The sequence below is a fragment of the Anomaloglossus baeobatrachus genome, chromosome 2 (genome assembly GCF_048569485.1).
Source record: "Anomaloglossus baeobatrachus isolate aAnoBae1 chromosome 2, aAnoBae1.hap1, whole genome shotgun sequence".
In the NCBI taxonomy this organism is placed as follows: Eukaryota; Metazoa; Chordata; class Amphibia; order Anura; family Aromobatidae; genus Anomaloglossus; species Anomaloglossus baeobatrachus.
In genome coordinates this window covers 344,043,835-344,054,530 of record NC_134354.1, presented here as the reverse complement: position 1 = coordinate 344,054,530, position 10,696 = coordinate 344,043,835, and the positions used below count along the sequence as shown (strand labels likewise).

Sequence of the window (10,696 nt, the reverse complement as noted above, 5' to 3'; positions counted from 1 at the left end):
ATGTGGTACGCAATCTTAGATCTACTTTTCCACTAAACACCAGTGCTGCACAGAGTGAATCTCAACGCTTTGTCATGGATAGGAGGAAATGGTCTTTTACTTGTCCACATCGGAGGGACCGAGGGATGGCTGCTGTGCTGAGATGGCGTTGAGTACGGTGTCCCTGCACAGTTGCACTTTTGGTCATATCCCAAAATGAGTTGGAAAAGGACAGATGCTGTTGGAAAGGGGAACAGGGGTGTTGGAAAGGGGAAAAAAATTTTGGTCCGTGGATTTGGTGGTTAAGCAACTGTAACATTTGCTGAAGAAACAACATCTGTTACAGTGGGACTGGCAGATTTGGATAAAGTGGTATATAATCTGTGACCGCTATATAACGAAAATTAATAAGAAAAGAAAGAGAAAGGTATATATCCCCATCAGCAGTCAGTGTCCACCGTGCTCCCAGTTGGAAAAGGAGAGGTTGGCAACTGGAAGGTTTGGTGGAGGATACAGAGCTGTGTGGCTATGAAACTAATAGTAGCCTGAACCGAGTTAGACGCCATTCGGATCTGGAGACTGTGAGCCCTGTTAGCGTCACAGGGTCCACATGCCCACCCAGCCCAGGAACTCCCTGTTAACAACACAGGGGCCATTGAGTACGCTGACCGTGTGCGTAGGGGCCACACCTGTGGACAGCAGGCGCATCAGCAGCAGCAGGCCTGTTAATGCCACTGGGCTGCACAAGCAGGACTGTTAGGACAGGAGCTGGTCTTAACCGTTCTGCGTTACCAACTGTGGTGGTGGCCTGCATCCACCACCCTATCCCTGCCTACCTCTGGCCTAAAGCCGCAATGGGTTCAACACATGGAGGTGTGCTCTTTCGGAGCATAATAGAAGACTGTGCACCTCCTTGTTGGCTCCAGCCCCTTTGATAACCTGGGTCCGCCCCAAACCATGGTGAACCACAATGCACCTCCTATAGACAAAAGTAGAGTGACACGTCATGAGTGGCATAACTAGCGTCCTATTTGGAAACGCAACTTCAATGATGACCTCATGGCTGCCATGACCCAAACACCTCACCAGTCATCGTCTGACCATCAATAATGCGATGACAAGTCATAGGTGTGGGCCTCTGCAAGCCATTTGGGAGGACACCTGATGCCCTGTGGTCTATATGGGACCCCCACATCAGGGCCAGGGCCAAAGAGTTCATTACCGGACCTAGTCTCTGATGCAGGAAGTGCCTGAGCATGCTCAGTAGCATGAAATACAGTCTCTGAAAAAAGACTATCAGCTTTAGCATGGTGTCTAGGCACAAAACAGGACTTAGACCCGGCACGGAATGCAAGCACCTGTGCAAAGAGGCTTTTCACACTTAGTGTGGGAGCATGCGCTGTATCCCGAAATGAAGACTTAGCGTCAGGAATGGCACAGTCAGGCTGAGCATACTCACTACTAGGCGAAACACTGTAATTATGCTGCAGCTGGGGTACATCGGCACACGCATGCGCACTTGCTGCCTCTCCACACTTAGACGTGGAGGGGAAATTTGTCTTGGAGATGCTGTCTATGAACAGAAGGAAAAGCTAAAGGAAGCCTGACTTTCTATCCCTCCGAATTATGAAATGCAGCAATGAATTCCATGAGTTTGCTATAACATTAGCGTAGCAAAATGTGCATGAGGGTGTGATGTAGAGGTGCTAGAAATAGCTTGTCACCAGTGGGGCACTAATGGAATACAACAGCCAGTTCTATGATGCCACAAAATGGCAGTATTTTGTGCTATCATTATAGCTTATTAAAAACAGAACACGAGGTTGTCATGCAGAGGTGCTGCACATAGATTTGCAGTAGTGTGAATAGACAAAAGTACAATAGCCACGTTTAGGATACAACTAGGTACAGTGAGTGTTTGCTAGTATAATGGCTGAGTTTAAAAAAGTTAGAGTGTGCAATGCAGGCAGACGTGCTGCAAATAACGTTCCAATACTGTGAATAGACAAAAGTACAAAAGCCACGTTTAGGATACAACTAGGTACACTGTGTGTTTGCTAGTATAATGGCTGAGTTTAAAAAAGTTAGAGTGTGCAATGCAGGCAGACGTGCTGCAAATAACGTTCCAATACTGTGAATTGACAAAAGTACAATAGCCACGTTTAGGATACAACTAGGTACAGTGAGTGTTTGCTAGTATAATGGCTGAGTTTAAAAAAGTTAGAGTGTGCAATGCAGGCAGACGTGCTGCAAATAACGTTCCAATACTGTGAATAGACAAAAGTACAAAAGCCACGTTTAGGATACAACTAGGTACAGTGAGTGTTTGCTAGTATAATGGCTGAGTTTAAAAAAGTTAGCGTGTGCAATGCAGGCAGACGTGCTGCAAATAACGTTCCAATACTGTGAATAGACAAAAGTACAAAAGCCACGTTTACGATACAACTAGGTACACTGTGTGTTTGCTAGTATAATGGCTGAGTTTAAAAAAGTTAGAGTGTGCAATGCAGGCAGACGTGCTGCAAATAACGTTCCAATACTGTGAATTGACAAAAGTACAATAGCCACGTTTAGGATACAACTAGGTACAGTGAGTGTTTGCTAGTATAATGGCTGAGTTTAAAAAAGTTAGAGTGTGCAATGCAGGCAGACGTGCTGCAAATAACGTTCCAATACTGTGAATTGACAAAAGTACAATAGCCACGTTTAGGATACAACTAGGTACAGTGAGTGTTTGCTAGTATAATGGCTGAGTTTAAAAAAGTTAGAGTGTGCAATGCAGGCAGACGTGCTGCAAATAACGTTCCAATACTGTGAATTGACAAAAGTACAATAGCCACGTTTAGGATACAACTTGGTACAGTGAGTGTTTGCTAGTATAATGGCTGAGTTTAAAAAAGTTAGAGTGTGCAATGCAGGCAGACGTGCTGCAAATAACGTTCCAATACTGTGAATTGACAAAAGTACAATAGCCACGTTTAGGATACAACTAGGTACAGTGAGTGTTTGCTAGTATAATGGCTGAGTTTAAAAAAGTTAGAGTGTGCAATGCAGGCAGACGTGCTGCAAATAACGTTCCAATACTGTGAATTGACAAAAGTACAATAGCCACGTTTAGGATACAACTAGGTACAGTGAGTGTTTGCTAGTATAATGGCTGAGTTTAAAAAAGTTAGAGTGTGCAATGCAGGCAGACGTGCTGCAAATAACGTTCCAATACTGTGAATTGACAAAAGTACAATAGCCACGTTTAGGATACAACTAGGTACAGTGAGTGTTTGCTAGTATAATGGCTGAGTTTAAAAAAGTTAGAGTGTGCAATGCAGGCAGACGTGCTGCAAATAACGTTCCAATACTGTGAATTGACAAAAGTACAATAGCCACGTTTAGGATACAACTTGGTACAGTGAGTGTTTGCTAGTATAATGGCTGAGTTTAAAAAAGTTAGAGTGTGCAATGCAGGCAGACGTGCTGCAAATAACGTTCCAATACTGTGAATAGACAAAAGTACAAAAGCCACGTTTACGATACAACTAGGTACACTGTGTGTTTGCTAGTATAATGGCTGAGTTTAAAAAAGTTAGAGTGTGCAATGCAGGCAGACGTGCTGCAAATAACGTTCCAATACTGTGAATTGACAAAAGTACAATAGCCACGTATAGGATGCCACTAGGTACACTGAGTGTTTGCTAGTATAATGGCTTAGGAACAATGAGTTGTAGTGTGCAATGCAGGCAGACGTGCTCTGCAAATGTCTTTGCACTAGTGGGACTATAGCAAAGTCCAATAGCCACGTTTAGGATGCCACTAGGTACACTGAGTGTTTGCTAGTATAATGGCTTAGTAACAATGAGTTGTAGTGTGCAATGCAGGCAGACGTGCTCTGCAAATGTCTTTGCACTAGTGGGACTATAGCAAAGTCCAATAGCCACGTATAGGATGCCACTAGGTACACTGAGTGTTTGCTAGTAAAATTGCTTAGTTTAAAAAAGTTGGAGTGTGCAATGCAGGCAGATGTGCTCTGCAAATGTCTTTGCACTAGTGGGACTATAGCAAAGTCCAATAGCCACTTTTAGGATGCCACTAGGTACACTGAGTGTTTGCTAGTAAAATTGCTTAGTTTAAAAAAGTTGGAGTGTGCAATGCAGGCAGATGTGCTCTGCAAATGTCTTTGCACTAGTGGGACTATAGCAAAGTCCAATAGCCACGTATAGGATGCCACTAGGTACACTGAGTGTTTGCTAGTATAATGGCTTAGTAACAATGAGTTGTAGTGTGCAATGCAGGCAGACGTGCTCTGCAAATGTCTTTGCACTAGTGGGACTATAGCAAAGTCCAATAGCCACGTATAGGATGCCACTAGGTACACTGAGTGTTTGCTAGTAAAATTGCTTAGTTTAAAAAAGTTGGAGTGTGCAATGCAGGCAGATGTGCTCTGCTAATGTCTTTGCACTAGTGGGACTATAGCAAAGTCCAGTAGCCACTTTTAGGATGCCACTAGGTACACTGAGTGTTTGCTAGTAAAATTGCTTAGTTTAAAAAAGTTGGAGTGTGCAATGCAGGAAGATGTGCTCTGCAAATGTCTTTGCACTAGTGGGACTATAGCAAAGTCCAATAGCCACGTATAGGATGCCACTAGGTACACTGAGTGTTTGCTAGTATAATGGCTTAGTAACAATGAGTTGTAGTGTGCAATGCAGGCAGACGTGCTCTGCAAATGTCTTTGCACTAGTGGGACTATAGCAAAGTCCAATAGCCACGTTTAGGATGCCACTAGGTACACTGAGTGTTTGCTAGTATAATGGCTTAGTAACAATGAGTTGTAGTGTGCAATGCAGGCAGACGTGCTCTGCAAATGTCTTTGCACTAGTGGGACTATAGCAAAGTCCAATAGCCACGTATAGGATGCCACTAGGTACACTGAGTGTTTGCTAGTAAAATTGCTTAGTTTAAAAAAGTTGGAGTGTGCAATGCAGGCAGATGTGCTCTGCTAATGTCTTTGCACTAGTGGGACTATAGCAAAGTCCAATAGCCACTTTTAGGATGCCACTAGGTACACTGAGTGTTTGCTAGTAAAATTGCTTAGTTTAAAAAAGTTGGAGTGTGCAATGCAGGAAGATGTGCTCTGCAAATGTCTTTGCACTAGTGGGACTATAGCAAAGTCCAATAGCCACGTATAGGATGCCACTAGGTACACTGAGTGTTTGCTAGTATAATGGCTTAGTAACAATGAGTTGTAGTGTGCAATGCAGGCAGACGTGCTCTGCAAATGTCTTTGCACTAGTGGGACTATAGCAAAGTCCAATAGCCACGTTTAGGATGCCACTAGGTACACTGAGTGTTTGCTAGTATAATGGCTTAGTAACAATGAGTTGTAGTGTGCAATGCAGGCAGACGTGCTCTGCAAATGTCTTTGCACTAGTGGGACTATAGCAAAGTCCAATAGCAACGTATAGGATGCCACTAGGTACACTGAGTGTTTGCTAGTAAAATTGCTTAGTTTAAAAAAGTTGGAGTGTGCAATGCAGGCAGATGTGCTCTGCTAATGTCTTTGCACTAGTGGGACTATAGCAAAGTCCAATAGCCACTTTTAGGATGCCACTAGGTACACTGAGTGTTTGCTAGTAAAATTGCTTAGTTTAAAAAAGTTGGAGTGTGCAATGCAGGCAGATGTGCTCTGCAAATGTCTTTGCACTAGTGGGACTATAGCAAAGTCCAATAGCCACGTATAGGATGCCACTAGGTACACTGAGTGTTTGCTAGTATAATGGCTTAGTAACAATGAGTTGTAGTGTGCAATGCAGGCAGACGTGCTCTGCAAATGTCTTTGCACTAGTGGGACTATAGCAAAGTCCAATAGCCACGTATAGGATGCCACTAGGTACACTGAGTGTTTGCTAGTAAAATTGCTTAGTTTAAAAAAGTTGGAGTGTGCAATGCAGGCAGATGTGCTCTGCTAATGTCTTTGCACTAGTGGGACTATAGCGAAGTCCAATAGCCACTTTTAGGATGCCACTAGGTACACTGAGTGTTTGCTAGTAAAATTGCTTAGTTTAAAAAAGTTGGAGTGTGCAATGCAGGCAGATGTGCTCTGCAAATGTCTTTGCACTAGTGGGACTATAGCAAAGTCCAATACCACGTATAGGATGCCACTAGGTACACTGAGTGTTTGCTAGTATAATGGCTTAGTAACAATGAGTTGTAGTGTGCAATGCAGGCAGACGTGCTCTGCAAATGTCTTTGCACTAGTGGGACTATAGCAAAGTCCAATAGCCACGTTTAGGATGCCACTAGGTACACTGAGTGTTTGCTAGTAAAATTTCTTAGTTTAAAAAAGTTGGAGTGTGCAATGCAGGCAGATGTGCTCTGCAAATGTCTTTGCACTAGTGGGACTATAGCAAAGTCCAATAGCCACGTATAGGATGCCACTAGGTACACTGAGTGTTTGCTAGTATAATGGCTTAGTAACAATGAGTTGTAGTGTGCAATGCAGGCAGACGTGCTCTGCAAATGTCTTTGCACTAGTGGGACTATAGCAAAGTCCAATAGCCACCTTTAGGATGCCACTAGGTACACTGAGTGTTTGCTAGTAAAATTGCTTAGTTTAAAAAAGTTGGAGTGTGCAATGCAGGCAGATGTGCTCTGCAAATGTCTTTGCACTAGTGGGACTATAGCAAAGTCCAATAGCCACCTTTAGGATGCCACTAGGTACACTGAGTGTTTGCTAGTAAAATTGCTTAGTTTAAAAAAGTTGTAGTGTGCAATGCAGGCAGACGTGCTCTGCAAATGTCTTTGCACTAGTGGGACTATAGCAAAGTCCAATAGCCACAGATAGGATGCCACTAGGTACACTGAGTGTTTGCTAGTATAATGGCTTAGTTAGAATGAGTTGGAGTGTGCAGAGGACAAGAGGGTACAGTGGCAGGATTGTGGTGCTCTGGGTAGAGGAATGGAAGCCTGCCTTTCTATTCCCTCCTAATGGTGAAATGCAGGGAGGAAATCCCTGACCTGGGCTACACAGACGCTGTTGCTGTTTGCAGGACCTGTCACCTATGGCTCTCTGACCCTGCCGCTTTGAGCCCTTAAAAGGACTGCTAGAAAGTGCTCTCCCTAAGCTGTCTAACGCTGTGTATGCAGCGCATACAGCTGTATCGGCTATAGGACTTAGGAGGACGGAGCTGCGACACTGATGTCTGACACCAAAGACGCAGAAGGCAGATAATGGCGTTCGTGAAGAAAATGTCCGGTTTTATAATGCAGGGACATGTGACATGCAGATCCTATCACACATGCCGTTGCTTCTCTGGCTCAAAGTCCACTTAGCTGTGTGTGTGTCTGTGATTGGCTGACATGCTGGCCCGCCCCACAAGACGCGCGCGCTTAGGGAAGGAAGACAAGAAAAAAAAAAAAAAAAATGGCGATCGCCATTATAGAAACAGCATTGATCTGAAGGCGCTGTTCACGCACACTATACACTGAAATGTGATAATAGTTTGATTCACAGAGTGACTTACACTATTACAGCAGAAACCAAGCTATGATTTAGCTGTTTTTTGGCTGCTAGAACCGTTCTCGAACGTTTCTAGAACTATCGAGCTTTTGCAAAAAGCTCGAGTTCTAGTTCGATCTAGAACATGCCCCAAAATCACTCGAGCCTAGAACTGGAGAACCACGAACCACGAACCGCGCTCAACTCTAGTGATGACCACTACACTATGAAACCTGTGAAATCCTGCAAAGCAATGGCAATTGAAAACGAGTTTTGACCGCCAGGGGAAAAAAATTATTAGTTCTGTTGGTGATGGAAGCCAAAACATCCCATCATTCGGCAACAAAGCCAAGAACTTCATATATTGTAGTTTGATAGGGTATTATTTCAACACCAAGAACAGATTGCTTTTACTGGGGATTGAACCAGTGTTAAGCAGACGTGATGACTACTACACTATGAAACCTTCTGGAAAGTTACTGTGTATTGGCAAGCAAAGCAGAATTGTAACTGATAGGGGCTTATTATTGCTGAAGAAAAGTGTTTTTGGTAATGAAACATTTACAATTTTTATTACATATTTTACCAGTTTTATTCCTACAAAGGGATATTGCTTAAATTGAAGATTACATTGAATGTGTTACTTTTTTCTACACAGTTTAATCGTTTGCTTTTGTATTTATGGGAACTATAAATTTTGAAACAAAAAGGATTGTTATAATATGGGATTATGTTTTCTGCTAAAATGTTCAATAAAAAAGAAACCCAAAATCGTAGTTCTCCTTGTGATAGAAGCCAAAATGTATTGTCATTTGGCAACGAAACCAAGAATTTCATACTTTACAGGTTAATAGGAAATCACTATAAGGGTATGTGCGCACGTTGCTTTTTACCTGCTTTTTACCTGCTTTTTTGCTGCTTTTTCTTCTGCGCTGTTTAATGCCAAAATGGATGTGTTCTTCTATTCAAGCAAAGTCTATGGGAATTTGGGTTTCTTGTTCACACTATGTTGTTCAAAATGCTGCCTTTTTGAGGCAGAACTTTGGTCAAAAACTCAGCTTTTCAAAGAAGCAACATGTCAATTGTTTTTGCCATTTGGGTTTTGCACTGCAAAGCTGAGTTTTTGACCAAAGTTCTGCCACAAAAAAGCAGCATTTTGAACAACATAGTGTGAACAAGAAACCCAAATTCCCATAGACTTTGCTTGAATAGAAGAACACATCCATTTTGGCATTAAACAGCGCAGAAGAAAAAGCAGCAAAAAAGCAGGTAAAAAGCAGGTAAAAAGCAACGTGCGCACATACCCTAACACCGAAAACAGATTGGTTTCACTGGGTATTGAACCCAGAACGTTCTGCATATGAAGCAGACTTGATGACCACCACACTTTAAAACCTGTGATTCCTGCAAAGTAATGGCAATTAGAGACGAAATTTGACTGCCAGGAAAAAAAAAATTCGTAGTTCTGTTGGTTATGGAAGCTAAAACATCCCGTCATTCGGCAACAAAGCCAAGAACTTCATGTATTGCAGTTGGATAGGGTATTATTTCAACACCAAGAACAGACTGGTTTTACTGGGGATTAAACCCAGGACCTTCTGCGTGTTAAGCAGACGTGATGACCACTACACTATGAAACCTGTGAAATCCTGTTGATAGCAAATTACTTCAACAGCGAAAACGGATTAGTTTCACTGGGGATTGAACCTAGGACCTTCTGCGTGTTAAGCAGACGTGATAACCACTACACTATGAAACCTATGTAATCCTGCAAAGCAATGGCAATTGGAGACGAGTTTTGACCGCCAGGAAAAAAAAAAAAAAATTCAAAGTTCTGTTGGTGATGGAAGACAAAACATCCTGTTATTCAGCAACAAAGCCAAGAAATTCATATATTGCAGTTGGATAGGGTATTATTTCAACACCAAGAAGAGATTGGTTTCACTGGGGATTGAACCCAGGCCCTTCTGCGTGTTAAGCAGACGTGATTACCACTACACTATGAAACCTGATGAAAAGTTACTGTGTATTGGCTAGCAGAGCAGAATTGTGACTGACGGGGCCTTTTTATTGCTGAAGGAAAGTATTTTTGGTAATGAAACATTTACAATTTTTATTACATATTTTACCAGTTTTATTCCAACAAAGGGATATTGCTTAAATTGAAGTTTACATTGAATGTGTTACTTTTTTCTACACAGTTTAGTCGTTTGCTTTTGTATTTATGGGAACTATATATTTTTAAACAAACAGGATTTTTATAATATGGGATTATGTTTTCTGCTAAAATGAAAAAGAAACCCAAAATAGTAGTTCTCTTTGTGATGGAAGCCAAAATGTATTGTCATTTGGCAACGAAACCATAAATTTTATATATTACAGGTTGATAGCAAATTACTTCAACAGCGAAAACAAATTGGTTTCACTGAGGATTAAACCCAGGACCTTCTGCGTGTTAAGCAGACGTGATGACCACTACACTATGAAACCTGTGAAATCCTGTTGATAGCAAATTACTTCAACAGCGAAAACGGATTGGTTTCACTGGGGATTGAACCCAGGACCTTCTGCGTGTGAAGCAGACGTGATGACCACTACACTATGAAACCTGTGAAATCCTGCAAAGCAATGGCAATTGAAAACGAGTTTTGAACGCCAGGGGAAAAAAATTATTAGTTCTGTTGGTGATGGAAGCCAAAACATCCCATCATTCGGCAACAAAGCCAAGAACTTCATATATTGTAGTTTGATAGGGTATTATTTCAATACCAAGAACAGATTGCTTTTACTGGGGATTGAACCAGTGTTAAGCAGACGTGTTGACTACTACACTATGAAACCTTCTGGAAAGTTACTGTGTATTGGCAAGCAAAGCAGAATTGTAACTGATGGGGCCTTTTTATTGCTGAAGAAAAGTGTTTTTGGTAATGAAACATTTCCAATTTTTATTACATATTTTACCAGTTTTATTCCTACAAAGGGATATTGCTTAAATTGAAGATTACATTGAATGTGTTACTTTTTTCTACACAGTTTAATCGTTTGCTTTTGTATTTATGGGAACTATAAATTTTGAAACAAACAGGATTGTTATAATATGGGATTATGTTTTCTGCTAAAATGTTCAATAAAAAAGAAACCCAAAATCGTAGTTCTCCTTGTGATAGAAGCCAAAATGTATTGTCATTTGGCAACGAAACCAAGAATTTCATACTTTACAGGTTAATA

At 41.7% G+C, this 10,696-nt stretch overlaps 2 non-coding genes across 2 annotated transcripts; both read right to left on the bottom strand.

Annotated features, from left to right (window-relative positions):
- Positions 1-9,404: 9,404 nt before the first annotated feature.
- On the bottom strand, positions 9,405-9,477 carry TRNAV-AAC (transfer RNA valine (anticodon AAC)). Its single transcript has one exon. It is a non-coding gene; the product is annotated as a tRNA-Val (tRNA).
- Positions 9,478-10,004: 527 nt separating this feature from the next.
- On the bottom strand, positions 10,005-10,077 carry TRNAV-CAC (transfer RNA valine (anticodon CAC)). The gene has a single exon. It is a non-coding gene; the product is annotated as a tRNA-Val (tRNA).
- Positions 10,078-10,696: the final 619 nt, after the last annotated feature.